This window comes from Rhinolophus sinicus, chromosome 5 (genome assembly GCF_057876585.1).
Source record: "Rhinolophus sinicus isolate RSI-liver-muscle chromosome 5, RSI-T2T, whole genome shotgun sequence".
In the NCBI taxonomy this organism is placed as follows: Eukaryota; Metazoa; Chordata; class Mammalia; order Chiroptera; family Rhinolophidae; genus Rhinolophus; species Rhinolophus sinicus.
Window position 1 is genome coordinate 24,260,631 of NC_142505.1, and position 22,197 is coordinate 24,282,827.

The 22,197-nt window shown below is 39.8% G+C and overlaps 1 protein-coding gene across 11 annotated transcripts in view; it reads right to left on the reverse strand.

Moving 5' to 3' along the window:
* NR1D2 (nuclear receptor subfamily 1 group D member 2) overlaps positions 1-22,197 on the reverse strand; it is a 122,276-nt gene that overhangs the window by 65,993 nt on the left and 34,086 nt on the right. For 6 of the 11 annotated variants that reach the window (XR_012489648.2, XR_012489642.2, XR_012489643.2 and 3 more), the window contains exon 8: positions 6,554-6,679. The exons of the other annotated variants lie outside the window; for them this stretch is intronic. The gene's annotated coding sequence lies outside the window, so the exon portion shown is untranslated. The remainder of the gene's footprint in view (positions 1-6,553; positions 6,680-22,197) is intronic. 11 annotated transcript variants of the gene reach the window in all.

Below are 22,197 nucleotides of genomic sequence, written 5' to 3' on the forward strand. Positions count from 1 at the left end.
TCAGAGAAAATCTCACAGCATATCACACACATACATAACATATACAAGAAGAACTGATATTAGAGAGAGAATCATAGAAGTCGATTCAAGACAAATCCGAAGGTTAGTGCCTCTATCAGATACCTCTGGTGAGCCAACTCACATCACTCAGCCTTACCTTTCATTTCAGATCTTTGTGGATAACTCACCTCACACTGAAAGTGTCTGGCCTCAAGCAAGCGCTGGGACTTCTCCAACATTCCAGACCCAAAAGGTTTTATCAAGCACTCACACGTGGGAATAGTTATCAACTCCCAGCAAGCCTCAACTAAAGAGACACAGGAGCCAATGGGGACAGGAGTGAATCCTCAGGTAGACTGTGGGGACAGAGCCCCAGAGAGCAGTTTCCAGGCTCTCAGCCTCATGTGGAGGGGTGCTGGCTCGGGTAGTGGATGGCCGTCAGCTGTGGCTGGTTGGCCATCAGCTGTAACCATTGAGCCATTGGCCACTAATATAACTGCCGTGACTACAGAGGAGAGTTAAGGAGAGTTGAGGAGAGAGGAGAGTCAAGGAGAGTCGAGGAGAGTCTGTCGGTTGGCAGCAAAGCGGACAGCAAGTCGTACGTTGTGTGAACCCAGCCTCCAGTGAGACCATAGAGGTCTGACTTCCCTGCCTATCGCTCCGTGGGTGTTCCTTTTTGGCCTCACCATATCCTGCATTCTTATGTGGGGAGCAGGAGCAGAGACCCCGCAGGCCAACCCGCACGACACCTGTGTTCTTGTGCAGGGAGCGGGAGCAGAGACCCCACAGGCCGCCCCGCACAACATAGACCATTCTGAAGGGCATCTGAAGCACTCGTCAAAATGCTCCAGGCAGAACCAAGGCCCAGTTTCCCTCAGTGTTGACCTCATTAATGTGCCCCTTTCCTTCTTCCCTTGCTCTCCCTGCCCCTCACCTCTGTTCTTGGGCAGTGCCTCCCAAACTACCTGCATCAAGTCTTTGTCTCAGGTTAAGTAGCTTTAGAGATTATACCAGCTAAGAGCTAGGAAGATCAAATGTCCCAGTTTGCCTGGAACTGAGGGATTTCCCAGGATATGGAACTTGTAGTGCTAAAACAGGGAAATTCCCCGACAAACCAGGATGAATTCACACTAGTAAGACAATAAAATGGATGAGATACCAGAAAAGATGTTGAAAACAGGAAAGGGTGTAAAGAGGAGGGTATAGTGTCTCTCCATTGTATATACTATAAGCCTCACTATATCAGGGAATGTCTGCCATGCTGCAGTTGGCTCTTCCTATCCCCACTATTATTAAATATTATGTGGATGGAGATAGTCACCAATTTAATAAGACAAGAAAAAACACAAAATGTATAAATAATGGTAATAAAGAGGCAATGCCTAGAAATCTAGCAAACACTCTGGAAAGCAACCTAGAAAATCCAAACACAGCAACTAAAAAAAAAAAAAAAGTGAGAATAATAGAATTCACTACTTTAGCCAGTTAGAAAAACAACATTTAAAAACATAAGCACTTTCTTATTTACCAGTAATAAGCAGTTAAAAATTATAATTTTAAAAAATTCTATTCACTATAGAAAGAAAAATTATAAAATGTCTAAGAATACACTTGAAAAGAAACAAAGAAATGTATGAGAGTTATACATATAAAACTATAAAAATTTATTCTGGAATATAAAAGGTGGCCTGAATTAAGAAAGAGACATTTCATGCCCCTGGATGAGAAAGCTCACAGTTATAAAGATGTTATTTCCTTCCAAAATTAATCCATAAATTCTCAATAAAAGCCCATTCAAAATCCCAATATGATTCCTTAATGAAATCTGACAGGATGATTATAAAATCCTCTAAATTAGAAAATGTTCAAGGATAGTAAAATAATGTTTTAAAAATAAGACTACGTGGTGCGGATGGTTGGCTCAGTTGGTTAGAGCACAGTGCTCATAACACCCAGGTCGCTGGTTCAGTGAGCTGCGCCCTCCACAATTAGATTGAAAAAAAAAAAAAAAGAAAACTTGACTTTTTTTTTCAGGAAAAGCACACTGTTACCCAATATTGCCCAATAAAAATTTAAATAATAATAATAATAATAAGACTACATGAGACTTGATCTACCAGATATCAAAAGATTTTTAAGGTATGTCACTGGAACCCTATTATGACACAAATAGACAGAGAGAGATAAAAGAGACTAGGAATTTTAAGAGACTCATTATGAGTCAGAATACATTCAGATAAACTTGTTGGGTGACCACTTCATAAGATATATATATATATATATATATATATATATATATATATATATATACACACACATATATATTATACATATATTATATATATAAATATATATATATATAAAATCATTATGTTGCACACCTGAAACTAATATAATAATGTTTGTCAACTGTAATTGAAAAAAATGTTTAATATATTTAAGAAAACAAAAGAAATTTTAAAGAAACTCACTGATACTTTGGCAGATATAAAAAAATTCTTGGCAAATATATGGTGATGGAAAGAGAACTGACTCTGCGTGGTGAACACACAATGGGATTTACAAATGATGTAATACAGAATTATACACCTGAAATCCATGTAATTTTACTAACAATTGTCACCCCAATAAAATAAATAAATAAATAAATAAATAAATAAATAAACAAATAATTTTTAAAAAATTCTTGACTGCTTATTATTATACATCTAGAAGCTGCTCAAATACTCCATATATATTCTGTTATTCAATCCTCAGTAGGATATTATGACCCCTATTTTACAGATGTAGAAACTGAGGTTCAAAAGACTAAGCTATTTGATTGAGGTCATACACTGCAATTGGAAGAACCTTGTGTGAATCAAGAAATATCTATCAGTTAAGTGTTCTTTTCACTTCTCCGTTTGATGACATTACAATTGACTGAAGAAAAAACAAAAGAAGAAGAAAGACAGGGCTGGGGGGGTAGGAATTTAGAAGCTCAACTAATTCTTTGAGAAGCAGAAATACTGTGCCAAGAGATATCCTGATCTGACTTCTAAGAGAAACTAATCATCATCAATGGAATAAAAAATACTATAACATCAAAAAAAAAAAAAAGAATACATTCAGATAAAAATAGTATTTAAAACCAATAGGGGAAGAAGGATCATTCAAAGAATGTTTTGGGGACAATTGGGAACTTGTTCAGAAAATATTTAAGTTGGAACCCTATATGACACAAATACTTATAAAGATCTAGTCATAAGCACAAAAAGAAAGAGACATTTTCTATCCTCATAGAGCTAACAGGTGAGAAAACAAATATTAAATCAAAGAACCACACAGATATATAAAAATTATTGGTGTGGCAAGGCCTACTAAAAAGTGCTACTTTCTACTGTGAGATTTCATAAGAGTAGAAATTGGTTTAGGAAAGTCAGGAAAGGTTTCAGAGGAACTGATTGAACTGAGTCCTGAGATCTCAAAGGAGAATAAAGATTTGCTCCACTAAGAGTTGGAAAGCAACCTGCCTAGCAAAAGACCTGACTGGTAGACGGGAGAATGTGTGCAGCATTCAGGAAATAGAGGTGAGCCAGTATGGCTGGAACTTAGAAAAGAGGAGGAATCAGGTTCCTAAATGAGCCTGGAAATGCAGGCAGAAGCCAGATCATGCCTTGGAGGTCACACTAAACATTCCCGTCCCCATCCTAAAAGCAATGGTGATCCACTGAGAGTTTTAGCCAGGGGAGTGACAAGAGGAGATTGTGCTTTTGAAATGGAGGAAAAACTGAGGGTTGCTAGATGGGCAGGGGGGTGGGGACAAGGGGAAGGTGAGAGGTTTTGGGAACGTACAGAGGGATAGTGGATGGGGGGAGGGGGGTTCACACAGTGTGAGGGATATAAATGATAAATGTCTAAGTTTTGCTTTGTCTTGTGCACCTGAAACTAATTAATAAAAAAAAAAAAAGATGAGGAAATAGAAAATGAAAAAAAAAAAAAAAAACAATGGTTAGAAGGATGCCCAAGGACTTTAGTGAGAACTTCAATAGAGAGATAGCAAGCATAAAAAAGGACAAAAAAAAAAAAAAAAAAAAAGAAAAGATCAACTCTGGCTGCAATGTAGAAAAATGGATAGGCTGACAGGCTATAGAGAGTCAGGGGATGACAGGATATGGGCAGTAGCAGCAGTCCATACGAAAGATATTAATAGCTTGGCCTACTTGATGGTAGCAATGAAAATACAAAGAGATGGACTAATTAAAGACATTTAAGAGGTAAAATGAACATGAGTTGATAGTGGATTGGATACTGAGAGTGAGAGAAAAGGAGGTATACCAGTAGAGAATGTGTGGATGGTTATATCGTTCACTGAGATAAATAAAGAGCACAGGACCAGTTTGGCACTGGGGAAATCACAAATTCAGGTTTGGACACGTAGAGTTGGAGGCATCTTGAGATATACAACTGAAGCTATCAAGTAGGCCACGTAGAACCTTAGGGAAAATATCCACATTTCACTCTTTCAGCAGAATAGGAAATAGAGGAATATTCACAGCTTTTAGAAATAAACCACACCGCTTTGCTGACTTAACCCAACTGAAGTTGAGTTCTCACTCATGGAGCAATCCAAAGCAGGCTGTGAGCCATTCTCATCTATGTGCTATGCAAGGACTCAGGGTTTTTCTTCCTGTGGCCTGTTCCTTCCCTAGGGCCTCTGAGGCCTCTGCATTCAGGGAAAAGCGGAAAGAGAAGGTGGAAACCACACAGCTGCACCACCTTCGCCAGGGAGTGACACAAATCATGCCTTACACATCATGTCGCACCATGTTCTACTGGTGAGAATACAGTCCTGGCTGAGCGGCTGCTTCCCAGTGTAGTGCTGCCAGACAAAACACAGGACACTTCGTTAAATTTGAATTTTGGGGGGGAAAGAAAAAGAATCATTTTCTAGTAAAAGCATGTCCTAAATATTATATCTGAAATTCAAATTTAACTGGGAGTCTTGTGCTTTGTGGTTGTGTGTTTGTTATGTTTACTTTCTTGCTAAATCTGGCAACGCTATCTATGGCGGGATCACACACTTTGATGGACAGTCAGTACCTTCTGACACAGGATACAAATGACATAGAGCAGACTTCCCCCGTGTTTCCTATACAGGTTGGAGGGAAGGGGGAGGGATAGAGTAACTTGTTCTTCAGTTCAAGAGACCAAGAAAGAGGAGACGTACAAGAGGATGAATGAGGAGCACTCTTGACAGACCTTTAAGCAAAAATCACAATTTCATGTATTAGGTTGGTGGAAAAGTAATTGCAGTCTTTGCAATTATTTTTAACCTTTAAACCACAATAATTTTTGCACCAACCTAATAATTTTTCCACTTAGTCAATGAGCATGTATTGAGCACTACTATGTTCTGAGTGCCATGCTAGGGGCTGAGGATACTGAGTTACTGCAATCCATGTCCTAAGATGCTCACAGTCCTGGGGTAATTGGGGGTGGCGGGGCCGGGGGTGCATAAATAAGCAAATGAAGGAGTACTTAAGTCAAAACTGTGGAAATCCCAAAGGTTTCCCAGGGAGATGGTGGCTGAACTGAGCCTCACAAGGGGGACAAGTAGGAATCCACCAAATGAAAGTGTGCAGATTGTTACATCCAACTGTGGATCCGTAAGTGGTACAGGACATACCCTCCCACTGGAAATAACTAGAAAACTGGACAAAATATATGAAACAATTAACAGCAGGCAGAGCAGGACTGTAATCTCTGAGAGAAGGGAAATAAACAAGGTGAGCCTTCCCCCTATAATTGTCCTGGTTTTCTGCCTAGAGGAAATTTCTGGACTTTGGCACTGGGAAAGGCAGCCAAGCAGAAACTGGGAGACTCACTGAGTTGAGGAGACAAGTAGAGGTGCTTGGGGAAGCTGAGGTAACTGAAATGTACGGGGCAGAGTACCAGAGAGGTGGGAGCTATGCAGAGAGAATTTTCCAGAAATCTGAAGGGAGGTCTCCTCAAGCCTTTGACTGAATACTAACCTGCACACACTTAGATAAAGCTCCAAAGAGCCAAAAGAGGACACCTGTCCAGTAGCTATTAGCTAAACAATTCCCAGAACACATTCAGGGCTGAAAGATGTTTTGAGCTCCCCACAATCAGAGTGGACAGGACTCACTGAGTACAAGGCCATTCAGAGCAACCCCAGAAGTGTCACACCTCAGTAGTAAAGGCTACTGTAGACCAGACCTAACAGCTTAAAAACAAGCCTCCAAAGGATCAGGTTGATCTGCAAGTAAGTTTACTGTCTATCAAAACAAAACTCAACATTCTGTTTAGACAGCAAAATCCAAACACCCAATGAAATGTCATTTATAATGTCAAAATCTAATTTTAAAATTAGTAGACATGCAAAGAAGCAGGAAAATGTGACTCACATCCAGGAGCAAAATTAGTCAAAAGAAACAGACTCAGAAATAACAAAGATAATGGAATTACCAAGTGTGGAAGGTGTGTGGAAAGTTGATGGAATTCCAAACCAAGAGAGTAGTTGGAAGACACAGGCTTCTGGACAACTCACCTGGAGAGTGTCCAGTTCCGTTTGGTTACACTGGTGAGAAGAGCTTATTCAGGACAGACACCCACTGTCATCAGAGGGGTTGGGTGACGTGAGGCAAATATAGTGGTAGGCTCCATCTGGAGAAATCTAAAAGAGTGACATAGGTCTTGTTGACTGACAAACTGAATGGCTGCCTTCCTTCACACTAAGGTACTTCAAAGTCCCTGGGACAAGCCAGAATCTGAGTGTTTCTACCCTAGTCACAGCTTTCTCACTTATTTCTAAAATGAACTTGGATAAAATACTTGCATTTTCAAAGAAAGGAAAGGGAGCTCAGCTTTAATTAGCACTTATTATGTGCCAGACACCATCCTGGGCGCTCTGACATACATTATTTCACTTCCTCCTTATATTAGCCCTGATAGACAGGTACTTATCTCCTTAGACACTTAGGTTCAGAAATTAAGGAGTTTGCTTGTGGTCAGTCCTATAAGGTTCATACGAGCTGAAATCTGTGAAAATTCAGTAAATCAAACTGTGATGAATGTTTTGAAGTCTTCTGTAATGCAGTCTTTGCAGTCATGCACACCTGGGCTCAAATTCCAGGTCAGCCACCTGCTAGCTGTTTGCCTTTGGAACATTCCCCAGCTCTTCAAGACTCAGGATCTACATATGTTGAGGGGGAAGAGTAAATCATTCTTTATTCTTTACTCATCTGGTCTTACAGCTCTTTACTCATAAAGTCACAAGGAAGATTAAGTGAGAAGATTAAGAATGTAAAGAACCCAGAATAGAACCAAGTACATACCAGGTGTTCAGTAAATATCTGCATACTCCGTCCTCCTCCTCTGTTAATTATTTGATCTGACCTCGCATCATGGTAGGAGGGGGAATATCAAAGTCATAACTAAATCAAATGGAAATTTTTTAAGCAAATGTGTAAGTCAGTGGTTATCAAAGTGAGGTTCCGGGACAAAGAGCATCACCATCAGCTGGAATTTGCTAGAAATGCACCTTCTGACCCCACCCCAGACCAACAGAATCAAAAACACCAGGAGTGGGACTCAGCAATCGGTGTTTTAAGGAGCCTCTCGGGTGATACTGATGAATGCTAAAGTTTCAGAACCACACGTAAAATCGTTTTTCTATTGCATTAATTTAATTCAAGTAGTGCATAGACTGTGGCTAGATCCTAATAACCAATCTAACAATTGCTTGTCCTTCTGTTTTATGGATTGTTTTCACATTAATTATTGTGCTGATTAAACCTCTCTACAAGAAAGAGTGAACCAAGTTGAACGACGATGCATTAAAAACCTTACAAAAAGACTCTAAGCTATTGATTTGAAACAGAAAGTAGAAAAGCTCTTCTTTTTTCACTATTCAAAAATCATCTTTATTTATTTAGTTGTTTAATCCTTCTTCCCTCCCCTCACCCATCCACCCTCCACTCCAAGGAGAAGTGTTTTTTTTTAATGCCATTTTAATGGCCAAGTGGAGGAAGTGAAGATTAAATTGGGAGCATCTTCCCTAATCCTAATAAGTTAGCACACAGGACGCTTCAAAAATCCAACCAATTTCACAGTGAATACTTTTTTCTTTTAGTTTAGCTATTCCTGCCCCAATCCCTTTAACTAAAACTTAGTTCCTAATTCACCTGGTCTGTTTTTCTAACTCAAAAATTTGGAAAACAATGAAGTCATTTAGATCCAGAAATCAGGTGCTTGTTCTTAGGTGCAAAACTCTTATGTGTTGAAGACCTCAAACTATTATTGAAAGCTACAAAATGAAAACTGGATGTGGGATGGGCAGCTCAACCAAATTACGCAGGAAATTTGGCATCTAAAGTAAATCGCACATCTGAATACTTAGACTGATTCTCAATTATATTTCAGTAGTTTTCATTTTTTCCAGTTGCTACAATACCCCTCCATATCCCTCTCCAAAGCTGTACTCCATCTTTGTTTGCAAATGATTTCAATTGTTTTCTATTTTCTTAATTTTTTCTTTTATCTCTGCTGTTTTTCTTTCCTTCCTCATTTCATGATTTTTTTTTTCTTACAAGGCATTCACGCGGCGTCTGATGCTTCAACAAATACAGGGAATTTTCTTCCTGTCCTTGAAGCGACAGCTTGTCTTTCCCCTCAAGTGTCTTTGTTGCAATGCCTGATAAACTGTTTATTTTTCCTAACAGCTTTCCTTTTTTGCCTGAAAAACAAACATTAACCAAAAAAGTCCTTGTTTTGCTAAATTGTTTACTGTCTTTGTGATCCCTGGTGCTAGAGCGCCCCCTGCTGAGTAAATGAGAATTAGCCGATCATAGGCCTTTGGTTTGGCTCAAAATGAAAGAAATGGATTTGGGTGGCCATTTTCTCATGCTAGGTACAGTCAACCGGTATAATATTCTTGATATAGTGCCTCCCCTAACTATCTTGCAGAAGTCACTGTACATTATTTAATAGTACAATAAAACTGTATTTTCCAACCGTCTACCAAATAGTTAGCAAAATGCCCCACACAGAATAGATGTTCAATAAATACTTATAAATTGTAGATAATATTGTGTGAAAGCATTTATAAAACTGTATTTTAATTGTTTATTCCTTTCAATAACTGTAAGGAAAAAAAACTGAAGGAAAAAAAAGTATATATTTCACCACTGGACCCTAGCACTTAGCTAGGTTTGCATAAATAGGTTTTCAAAATATATTTGAAGAATTAATACTGATAATGTGATTCTAAATATATAATAGGCATCATTTTTGGCACCTAAGAACTGTTCTCAGTATTCGACAAACACTTTCTCTAATCCTTAAAACCTGCCCATTTTACAGATGTGGAAACAAGCTGTGAGGTTAAATATCTTGCCCAGGATCATGAACCCAGGAATCATCCAAATCAGTCTGAGTCTGAAACCCATGCCCCTTCTACTATACCAGCTACCTTTCATAAATCTGAAGCCAAGACTAGAATTAGAAATTATTACCCTTAAGGCACCTAGTGCAACTCTCCAACCCCCATCACACACATACATCTACTTTCCCTCCCAATAAATATAGTGACACACCCACACACAAGTTTACAAACACACAGTTGCCAACAAGTGCAGTGGAGCCTTTCTCTGAACCAGCTAAGGATACAGAACCTGTGACCATATATGGCAGTCTATTTCCCCCATTACAGAGAGCCTAGTTGATTCCACAGGAGTTTCTTACAATAAACTGAGGCCAGTTTTCTACAGTTGTCATAGCTTTCATCTATAATTCCCAATTCTTCTTCTGAGACACTATGAGGTTTAATTACTTTTCCACCTGTGAGCCCTTCAAATATAGGAAATGTGTTACCATATCCCCCTAAACATTCAAAATACTGCTCACTCCCCCAAAAATGTAAACCAGAAAATCTGATTTTGTGTGTAACTTGTTATGAACTGAATGTTTGTGTCCCCCTACAATTCATATGCTGAACCCAGGACCCCCAATGTGGTGGTATTTGGAGGTGGGGCCTTTAGGAGGTATGGTTTACATGCGATCATATGGATGGGTCCTCATGATGAGATCAATGCCCTTACAAGAAGAGATCGAAGAGCTCTCTCGAGCTCTCCCAATCATGCCCCCTTCCCATCATGTGAGACTATAGCCAGAAATCAGCATCTAGAAGCCAGAAGGAGGGGTTCTCACCAGACCCTGAACATACTAGCACGCTGATCTCAGACTTCCCAGCCCCCACAACTGGGAGAAATAAATTCTTGTTGTTTAAGCAATCTAGTCTGTGACGTTTTGTTATGAAGTGTTCTGATTCTGCATGGCACCTTTTATCTTGCCATAGTCCATAGTATATTCTATACAGATTTTAGAGTACTACTTACATTTTCAAGTGAGCTAACTGGATGTCCTTATTCTATAGCTGATTTACTGAAGCCAATATATATATATATTCTTCACAAAGGCAAATGCCACACAGTTTTTGGAAAAAGCTACTCATCAACTGCTCACTTACCATCTCAACTAACTCAAAATCTTCATTTTCAGCGTTTCTCGGTTACTACAACACATTCGTAGCACCTGGTTTCTCAGAAACATTTTCAGCAGTAGTGTGGAACATTTTTCTGCTAGTGGCCCATAAGCAAGGTGAGCAATGCATGCACCGACAGGGATTACAAACCCACTGTGGTACATTGAAAACAATGGCCACAGACTCTTTCCTTTCTTGTACCTATACCCTCCCGTTTTTCCCCGAAAATATCTAGCCGGTCAGTCAGCAGTAATGCATCTTTTAGTGCAAAAATTAATATAAGACCTGGTCTTATTTTACTATAATAGAAGACTGGATATAATGTAATATAATATAATATAATATAATATAATATAATATAATATAATATAATATAATATAATATAATATAATACTGGGTCTTATATTAGTTTTTGCTCCAAAAAACGTATTAGAGCTGATGGTCAGGCTAGGTCTTATTTTGGGGTAAACACGGCAGCAATGCGACATTATAGCTCCTTCCATCAAAACGTAGAGTCTTTTTCTTCACTTCTGGGTTGGCCCTGAGGTATTCTTTGACAGAAGTGATATTGTACGAGGTCATAACCTATGCCTCAAGAGGCCTTGCATACTTCTGCTTTTGCTCTTGGAGCCCTGAGCTGCCATGTGAATGAGCCCAAAGTAGCATGCTGAAGTCCAAGTAATCGCATGGAGAAAGGTCTCAGTCATCTGAGCCACCCAAGTTGAACCCATTATAAGCCAGTCAACCCAGCCAGACAACCACCTGACCAGAGTTACGTAAGTGAACCCAGCCAAGGTCAACCAAACCCAGCCTAGAACAGATCTTCCCAGCTGAGTCCAGCCCAAGCTGAAGAGTAACCTCCAGAATCATAAGCTAAATAGCTATGATGCTACGTGAAGCTGCAACATCTCCTACAGTGTGTTGTAGCCATAAACAATTAACTTGGATATAATCAAGTCTTTAGAGCTAACTTTCGGTTTACAGGAAATATATGGGATAGAGGAACGAGCTAACTTCCATTTTGGAATGAGGCAGGTATACATAAATACACACACATATGCACATTCTACACACACACCAATTTACACTCTTACTTTTTAATGTTTCAAGTTAGAGAACACCATGAGAATTTTTGGTGGCCCTTTTCCCAGCACTCCTTACCTGTTCCTAAAACCTAAGTTAGTCTTTAAAAAAACAACAAAATCAAACCAGTGTCCCAGCACTGTTTACAGTGTTCCGTAAACAGAAGACATGAAGTTGCATTTCAGGGATCCTGAAGAATGTTGAAGTCTAGCCACTTTAGACTCTGTAATGAAGATGTATCTATATGCGGTCTCTGAATTGATCACTTCTCAGTTAAATCTTTTTTAAGACCACTTTAAGTGTCTATGAAGCCCACCAGTCGTGTCTATGACTCACACAGAGTCAGAGAAAACCATCAGGCTGACCATTTTTCATCTCAGTATTTTTATTCTCATTGACATAATCAAGAATTTATTATCAACTTCTGCAAGACGCAGGTAATAAATCAGCCTTAGGGGTTTGAACTAGAAATAGATAAATACGACAGGAGTTTGGGTTCATCTGGTATCAGGAATGGTTTGGAGTTTTAAAATTCTTTTTAACTAATATTATACATTTTAAAAACCCAAAAGCCTTCTTAAGGCTTTTCTCCTTCATTTCTAAACTCAAGTGTATTATCAGTGCATTACACCGTAAAACACTGACATTCTCTTTATAGGAGTTGTTTCAAGGCTCATATGATTTTGAGGCTAAAATTTTTTAAAATTTTTTCTCCCAGCCCCTCACAGAGTACCAGAATTTATAAACTATACTCTTGACTGGAACATCAGATTCTTAAAAGTTTTTGTCCAAATTTAATATTCACATGATGGAAAGATTTCCAGATGAGTGAAATAAGTTCTTCATGTCTCTTCTATGTCCTTGATTGTACCGTATTGGACAAAGAGAATGAAATGGTTTCTTTATGAAGCGGCAGTTGGTACAACCTTGCAACCCTCTCAGCAATCGAATGGAACGAGATAACCTGGAGGATTCCATAGTAAGGAAAGAAAAGGCACAGTGTGAGTGCAAGGTGCTACCAAGCTCCTCACAAAGCCTTTTTCAAATCATTTCCTCCCATTATTAAGGCATCCCCAGAAAGCAGGTGGGGGGTTGTTAATGGCACAGCTGGAAAAATCTAGTAATGTGAGTTCGGGCAAGTGTCTTCAACTCCCTGCCCTCCATGGCCTCCTCTGAAAAATGATAGGCTACTCTTCTCCTGGCACTTCCTCAATAGCACCAGGTTCCTGGATGAGTTACTATTATTGCATAACAAAGCACTCCAAAGTTAAAAGTGTAAAACAACAATCATTATGTTTTGCTCACAGATTCTGTGGGTCAGGAATTCAGGCAGAGCTTGACTGGGCAATTCGCACTGGGGGTCATTCTAGAGGTTGCAGTCAGAGGTTGGCTGAGGCTGCAGATTATCTGAAGGTTCAAATGAATGAGACAGCGAGATGGTTCATTCACACGGCTGGCAGCTGACACTAACCATTGGTTGGGAGCTCAGCTAGGGCTGTTGACCGGAGAGCCTACACATGGCAGCCTCAGGGTAGTTGGACTTCTTACCAAGCAGATCAAAGCTCCAAATGCAAGTATCCCAGCAGCCAGGGTGGAAGTTGCTTGACTTTTTAAGCTCTAACCTTGGAAGTCACATAGATCACTTTTATCATATTCTATTGGTCAAAGCAGTCACAAGCTTGCCCAGAGTCAAGGGAAAGAAACCACAAGCTCTTCATGGGAAGTGTGTCAAGAATTTGCAGATGAGACTTTAAAACCAGCACGGTAACCATGGATACTCCCACAGACGTCTGTCATGTAACTGGAAGTGACCCACTAAGGCAGACACTCTTGCTGCCCCGACCCATGTCTGAGCTCACCTACAACTACAGGGGACAGTTCTTATGATTGCTGACAGTGTCCCATCTCAGAGCCCAGGTCTCACTGTTTCTCAGACTAAGGGCTTTCCCTGGGAAGTAGCTCAGCCCGCACAGGCAGCCCTCAACCAATGAGACCAAGTCAGTAGACAAATACCCGACTTCCCTGTCCCTTGGCAGGACAATTCTGAGGCATATTCAGGTGGTCCCCAACATGACTGAGCCCCCGTTGGCCTTAGTGGCAGCCAGCTCATTAGCACACCTTGAATTGGCTTTCCTCCCTTCCCTCGGTAGTGCTCCCTCCCTCACTTCTCCTTCCTGGTATCACTTCCCAGCACCCAACACCAGTCCCTGAGTCTGCTTTTGGGAGGGCCCAAACTAAAGACATGTTGCATGTATCTTGGTGAGAGAAAAGTCTGAGCAGAGTTGCAACAGATAATCTCTAAGATCCTTCCCCCGTCTAAATGCTTGTTACTGTTATCTGTTTCATAAACGTGGCTAACTGAGAAGATCTGGGATTACCCTGAGTTCTCAAACAAGTCAGAGGGTAAAGCCAAAATCACCCCAAAGTCAGGATGAACAACCAACGGTTCATTAGTAGATCCCACTTTCCAAACGAAATAAAGTTACAGCAAAAAACAGATTTCCTCCTTAAAGCAGCCATAAAAATCAGCACTGAATGAAGGTCTAAGGTCTGAATAAAAAATTGAGACTGAAAAATAAATATACCTCAGTAAAATCAAAACTTTTATAGGCAGCAAACTTCAGGGGATCGCAATTTCTGCAGCTAAGGGTGGGCTTTATTTTATTGATGGGTTTTGTTTTATTCTTTAACTTTTCAACTGTGCCTCCTGGAAGTATACGGTTATCCAGGCTCACGGTATGCTCTGAAATTAGCTTACCAGAAGAAATTAGCCATCCCTTGGCCCTCGAGATCTTTTATAATTAGCTATGTAACATAATGCATTCAGTGGCTATGGACAAAGCTCAGAGGAATGAGAAAATCCACTTAGAAGAGTTGCCAGAAGTTTCACTGTTTTCTCAAGCATAGCTGGATAATTCCATTTCTTGGCATAACCAAGAATGGGTCCCCAGATCTGCTAGGCCTTTCTGGCTCCCCTTATGTTGGAAATGTCTCAAGAACTACTGTTCTGTTTCTCTGGAGCCATCTCTTGATGTCCCACCTGAATGAAAGAAGTGTGGTCACAGAAATGACAGAAGTTCATCATTTGTCAAACCTTGAGTTGGAGGGGGAGTTTAACTACATATATGCCAACCACCCCCAAAGCTTCTTAAAGTCCCACAGTACACTGCCAACAAAGATAACAAAACTGCATGGGAGAGAGCAACATCGGTGTTTTCTTGAAAGAACTCCAGGGACCAAATTATGCAATTTCCACACTGGTCTATTCAGGGGCCTGGTAAACACAGAAACCACAAAGAGGGGAGAAAAGGGAAAAGAGGCTGGAGCAGGATGTCTGCTCTAATTCCATATTCACTCTACTCTGCTCTGTTTTATAACAATGTCAGCTCTACAGAATAAAACCAAATGTGGTTTCTGTGTCTTTAAGGCTCAGGCAGCCTGGGCAATGGATAGGTTGTCATGGCAACTTGTAATTCTACTGTCTACTAAATTGAAAAGCAACAATAGAAAATTCCTAGCAAATAAAGTACGATACCTCTCAGTGACAATTATCTGTGTATTACCGTCTGGCTTTGAGTGCTTGAAAATACAAACACCTAGAATCCTCTGCTGTGTTTGAATGAAGCAGGGCTATTTTTTTTTTCCTTTTCTTTTCAAACACTCTCAGACAGAAAGGAAGAAAACAAACAAACAAATAAGTTTCTGAGAGAATTTAGGTGCTAAGCCTCTTTTATGATCCCAGAAGAATGCCCCCACTGTACACACACACTGCACAAAAGAAGCTAGCAGGATTAAGGAATACAGAAATCTATAGCAACATGCAGTAGTAAGACCTCAGCTAATAAGCGTCCCACCTCAGACTTCCCTGAAAAAAGGCCTAGGACCACACTAAGCTTTGAGATATATTCGTATGCTTTACACACACACGTGCACACACACACACACTCACACAAAGTTTTTTAAGATTATAACCCCAATAAAACATCAAAAAGCACTTCCATCAAACTTCCATCAATAGTCAATCAATTTAAATAATTTATTGGAAGACTGTTGGGTACTTTGTAAGACACTAGATTAGAGCTATAAAAACAAGGAAGACCCAGTCTCTGAACTCTATAAGCTCACAATTAGGGGATGGGGGAAAAGACAAACACATAAATTATATGACCAGCCTTCCCAAGTGTTATGGGCTACATTTGCTCCCCAAAAATCTGCATGTTGAAGCCCTAACCCCCAGGACCTCAGAATATAACTATATTTGGAGATGGGGTCTTTAAAGGGGTAATTAAATTACAAGGAGGTCATTTAGGGTGAGTTCTAATCTAGTTTGACTGGTGTCCTTATAAGAAGAGGAAACTTGGACACAGACACGTACAGCGGGAAGATAATGTGAAGGCACCGGGAGAAGACGGCCATCTACAAGTCAAAGAGAGAGATCTGGAACAGATACGTGTTTCCCCGAAAATAAGACCTAGCCGGACCATCAGCTCTAATGTGTCTTTTGGAGCAAAAAGTAATATAAGACCCAGTATCATATTATATTATATTATATTATATTATATTATATTATATTATATTATATTATATTATATTATATTATATTATATTATATTATATTATATTATATTAATTATATTTATTATATTATATTATATTATATTATATTATATTATATTATATTATATTATATTATATTATATTATATTATATTATATTATATTATATTATATTATATTATATTATATTATATTATATTATATTATATTATATTATATTATATTATATTATATTATATTATATTATATTATATTATATTATATTATATTATATTATATTATATTATATTAGATCCGGTCCTATATTATATTAAAATAAAACCAGGTCTTGTATTAAGTTTTGCTCCAAAAGACACATTAGAGCTGATGGCCCGGCTAGGTCTCATTTTGGGGGAAACACGGAACTACCTCAAGACTGTCAACCCTAAGAAAGAATATACCTACCAAGCAAGACTCCTTGTGGTTAACTGGACCCAAATTCATAACCAGAGCCTAGAAGCCATTGTTTACAGAGGCCTCTCCTGCACCCTGCATCTCAGAGAAAAGCCACAGACAGAGCCACCAAGCTTCCTGCACTTCGGACCTGCCTTCTGAGCTGACCCTTATAAAGAAGCTCCTGGTATTGTGATATTTCCATCAATGGGACTGAGACCTTCCCCATCCATTCGGAGCTGCGCAGTTATATCCTCATCTGCATCTTTATTGACCCATCAGAGCAGCTCCATAATGACCAATTAGAACCAAACTGTGCAAATTTGGAGTCCTCCTTTGCATGAAATTAGGCCAATCAGAAACCAGGGGCAGGTTGTTTTCTCAGTATAAGTCAGTCGCCCTTTTGTCTCCACGGAGCACACTGTTGTTGTTTTTTACCCAAGACTGCTTTTGCCGAGTTTGCAAACTGTTTCACTTGAACTGTTTCACTCAAGGCTGTTTCACTTGAATAACATTTCCCTCCTCACTGCACCCCAAATTGGGGACTCCTGTTGTCATTGGATTGGTGGCAGTGACCTTTTGTTGACATGTCAACCAACCTTGCCAATTTTGTCTCAGAACTCTAGCCTCCAGAACTGTGAGAAATAAATTTCTATTGGTTACTACCGAGTCTGTAGTATTTTGTTACAGCAGCCCTAGCAAACTAATACGCCAAGCTACATTGTTTTGCAGAAGTGGTTCTCAATCTTTTAGCTGCATCAGAGTCACAGGGAGAACTCATTCAAACACGAACTATTGAGCCCCACTCCCAGAGTCTCTGATCCAGGAGGTGTGGGGTCAAACTCCAGCATGTGCTTGTCTAACAAGTTCTCAGTTGATGGTGCTACTCGTCTGAGCACTACCCCTTGAGAATCACTGTTCTAAAAGGTACAAATTAGATAGAAGCTGCATCTAGTCCTGGCAGACTCAAGTCAGGAGGCCTTTTGCACCCTTCTTCCTGAACCTAAAGTGGAAAGAATTCCAACCTGAGCTTCACACACAGGTACAGTCACAGACGCTAAGCTGCCCACATGTGTTTGCCCCACCAAAGAATGCAATCACAAAGGCTGCATCTTGCAAAGATCCCAAACTTTAAGACAGAGTAACTCTGGCTACTCCTAAAACATGGCCAGTGAACGAGTCCTGTGTTCTAATGAATGAGAACGGCAATCCTCCCCTCACTGAGAAGTTAGGCAGGTAGATGAGGGATGGAAGTGTTCTCTCCCATCCAGTCCAAGGCACAGGACTGAGGAGAGGGGTCAGAAGCATTTCCCCCGCTTGCCCTCCCAAAAGCCAGGCTACTGGGCTCCTGCTCTAAAGTCACACTTTAGAAGTCACAAGTCTGGCCCTCCCCTGGCTGTGCTCCTCTCCTCAGTCCAAGTCTTCCCAGAACCTATATCCCCTTCTAGTTCCAGTACCTGAACTCCCTGCCCAAATGGCCCTGGGCCTGCTTCCAGGGCCTGCACACGCCTTTCTTTGGCCCTCCTTCAGCAGGTCCACACTGTCAGTACACAGCGCTAAGTCCTAGGGATGGGACAGAAGATGACTGTTGTTGGGAAAAGGGATGAACAAAGCTTGGAACTAAGATCTGGGGTGTTCATGTGTGAAAAGCTCAGGAGTGCAATGATACTGGGGTGAAAGGAGCCCTAATCTGTAGCATTTACTGATTTCCCTGGTAGCAATACTCCCTCCATGGCTAATTTCAAGATACCAATGTGAAGTCAACTGGCTCACAAAATCCCTTTTAAAAAAAATAGCCTCTCAAGCTATGCGACGAAGGCAGGAGTGGGACAAGAACAAAGGCAGGCTGGTGGCCTCCACGTGTAGTCTTGCCCTGGCCCTGCATGTATGAGAGGTAAGCCAATGTCATCACTCCTGTATCAAGCAGGATGCTGCTGTGGTCACCACTGATGGCGGCCATGAACACTGAGCTCACGAAGGAGGCCCCTTCCTTCCTCACAGTATTCCACGCAGAAGACAATATTCTTGGCTGCCTACCCAGTAGCCATTCTCCAACCCCTTGCTCTTTCTGGGAGAGCTTGCTGCTCCCTACAAAGACTGAAAAATGCAATAGACTTCCTTTCCAGGTTCCCTTGCCGCATGAGACACAATCTGGCCAATGGGAGCTGAGAGGTGAAGTCTATTGGGGCCTCCTGAGAAAGGTTTCCCCCTAATAAATAAGAGGAAGGACTCTCTTCTTCTCTGGATATAGTGCTTCTGCTGTGATGCCTGATGGTGGTGCCGTCTTGCAACCATGAGAGAAAACATTACAAATATGCACAAGAAGACAAAGAAGGATCAGAAACTCCTGGGCAGTTTTTTTTTAATTAATTTTGGTAAAATACACACAACATAAAATTTACCACCTTGACCATTTCTAAATGTACAGTTGGTTCAGTAGTGGTAAATACAATCACACTGTTGTACAACCGATTTCCAGAAGTTTTGTCATCTTGCAAAATGAAACTCTAAAACACCTCCCCATTACCCCACCCATGACCAGGCAACCACCATTCCACTCTCTGTCTGTGAATGAGATATTCTAGGCACTTCATGTACATGGAATCATACCGTATTCGTCCGTTTGTGACTGATTCATTTCACTTAGCACAGGGTTCATCCATGTTGTAAAACATATCAGAATTTCCTTCCTTTTTAAGGCTAAATAATGTTCCATTGTCAACCACATGTTGTGTAGCCATTCATCCATCAGTGGACACTTACGTTGCTTCCACCATTTGGCTACTGTGAACAATGCTGCTACAATGTGGATGTAGCAATCTCTTCAAGACCCTGCCTTCAATTCTTCTGGGTATGTACCCAGATGTGGAATTGTTGGATAATATGGTAATTCTATTTAAAAAATTTTAAAGAACCGCCATACTGTTTTCCACAGTAGCTGTACCATTTTACTTTCCTACCAATAGTGCACAATGGTTGCAATTTCTCCACAACACTTGTTATTTTCTTTTCTTTTTTGTGTGTGTTTTTGATAACAGCCAATCTAATGGAAGTGAGGTGGGCTCCTGGGTTCTTGATGGCATTTGGAGCCGCTAACCAGCCTGGAATTGCCCTGCCTCCAGAGGTCTTATGCAAGAAATAAGTAATAAATATCCTTAATGTTAAAATCCCTTTTAGATCTAATGTTTAGGTCTAAAACATTTTCTAATTGACGTACTGCTCTTTCTATCAGACCCCAAACAGAACAGATTGATTCTCTTCATGTCTCTTCCAATCTGTGTCGCATGCTCTCCATTACACACTATTTCCTGCACTCAGAACCTATCGCAAATTCTACCCCAGGGTCAAGTCTCATACAATGCAACTGCAAATACAAAATGTTCATAACAGCTTTATCCATAATAACCAAAAAAAAAAAGGAAACAGCCCAGATATCCATCAATACAATAAACCATGACCCATCCATACACTGGATGAATCCATACAACGGAATAGTATTCACCAATAAAAAGGAACAAAACTACTGCTACATGAATGACATAAATGCATCTCAAAAATACTACGCTGAGTGAAGAAGTCATACACAAAAGTACATACTGCAATGATTCCATTTACATGAAGTTCTAAAATAGGTTAATTGAATTATGGTGGAAAAAATCAGAACAATAGTTATTGTCTCTGAAGGGGTGGGGATTGCTTGGAAAGGGTCATAAGACATTTTTCTGGGGGTGTTGGTAATGTTCTGTATCTCATTTAGGTTTTAGGTTACACAGGGAAAGTGTATTTGCCAAAAATCAAGTGGCAAATGTACCCCAAAGATTTTTGCATTTAATTGTCTATAAATTTTACATCAAAAGAACAAATTATAAATTAATATTCAACTCTAGTAAATTATATGCAAGCTGAAAATTTTACAGGGCAGTCTACGGATGACTGAAACTTAACTCTGAAATGTTTTCTTAATTAAATTTATTGGGGTGACAATAGTTAGTAAAAGTACATAGGTTTCAAGTGTACAATTCTGTAATACATCATCTATATATCACATTGTGTGCTCACCACCCAGTCATTTCTCCTTCCATCACCATATATTTGACCCCCTTTACCATCTTCTACCATCCCCTCCTGCCTGAAATGTATTTTTTTTGAAAACCAAGATAGGTTGATAGATGGAAGGATGGATAGATATGTAGTAAACAAGTACAATAAAATGTTAATAGTAAAATATCCGTGGGAATATATCTGGATATGCACTACAAAATTCTTTCAACATTGCCAGCTAAGAATATTGAAAGTTTTCATTGTATATGAAAAAAATTTTCCTGACTTCCTTGAGGGTTGGAGTAAAATTTTTAAAATCTATGGGAAGAGATGAAAAAATGTTACACTCTTTTACATTTTTACTACGAAAATGTACATTTTTGTTAGGATCAAAAACTGGAAAAGTGCTGCTGTGCTGAAAGCTATACATAGTTGTTGCAACATTATTGACTATACTCGTGTTCCCTAAACTGTACTTTACATCCCCATGACTATTTTGTTAACAACCAATTTGTATTTCTTAATCCCTTCATCTTTTTCATCCAGCCCCCCCCAAACTCCCTCCCTTTGGCAACCATCAGTTTGTTCTCTGTATCTACGAATCTGGTGGGGTTTTTTCATTCATTTGTTTGTTTGTTTGTTTTTCAGTTTCAGCTGTACAAAACAATGTAATAGTTAGACATTTACACCCATTACAAAGTGATAACCCTTCTCCCCCAATCTACTACCCCTCTGACATCATATACAGCTGTTACAATTCCACTGACTCTATTCTCTATGCTGTACTCCACATTCTGTGGGGGGGAAAAAAGAGATATATATGTGTGTGTATATATATTGTTATATATATATATATATATATATATATATATATATATATATATACACACACACACACACATATATACATATACACACACACACACACACACACATATATATATATATATACACACACACACACACACGCACACACACACGTATAAAATTATAGTTGACATTCAGTGTTATTCAGCTTCAGCTTCAGGTGTACACTACAGTGGTCAGCCATCTACACCGTCTCTGAAGTGGTCTGCCTAATAAGACAAGTGCCCACCTGAAACTCTACAAAATCTTTACATTATTGACTATATTCCCCAAACTGTCTTTTATATCCCTGTGCCAATCTTGTGGTTACCAACTTGTGCTTTCTAATCCCCTCACCTTCTCCCTCATCCCCACCCCCCTCCAATCTAGCAACCCTCAGTTTTCCCTCTGTATGTCTGAGACTGTTTCTGATTAGTTTGCTCATTTAATCTATTCTTTACATTCCACATAGAAGTGAGACCAACCAAATAAAAAGACAGCCTAATAAATGGGAAAAGATATTTGCCAACAATGCATTGGATAAGGGGTTAATATTTAAAATTTATAAAGATCACAGTCAGTCTTAACTGTCAGTGCAGTTCCCAGCTGAGAAAGACCTAAGTCGGGAACCACCACCTCGTGTGGCAAGTCTCTTCATCAGCCCTGAGGTGCTCGTAAGGGCCCAAGCCACA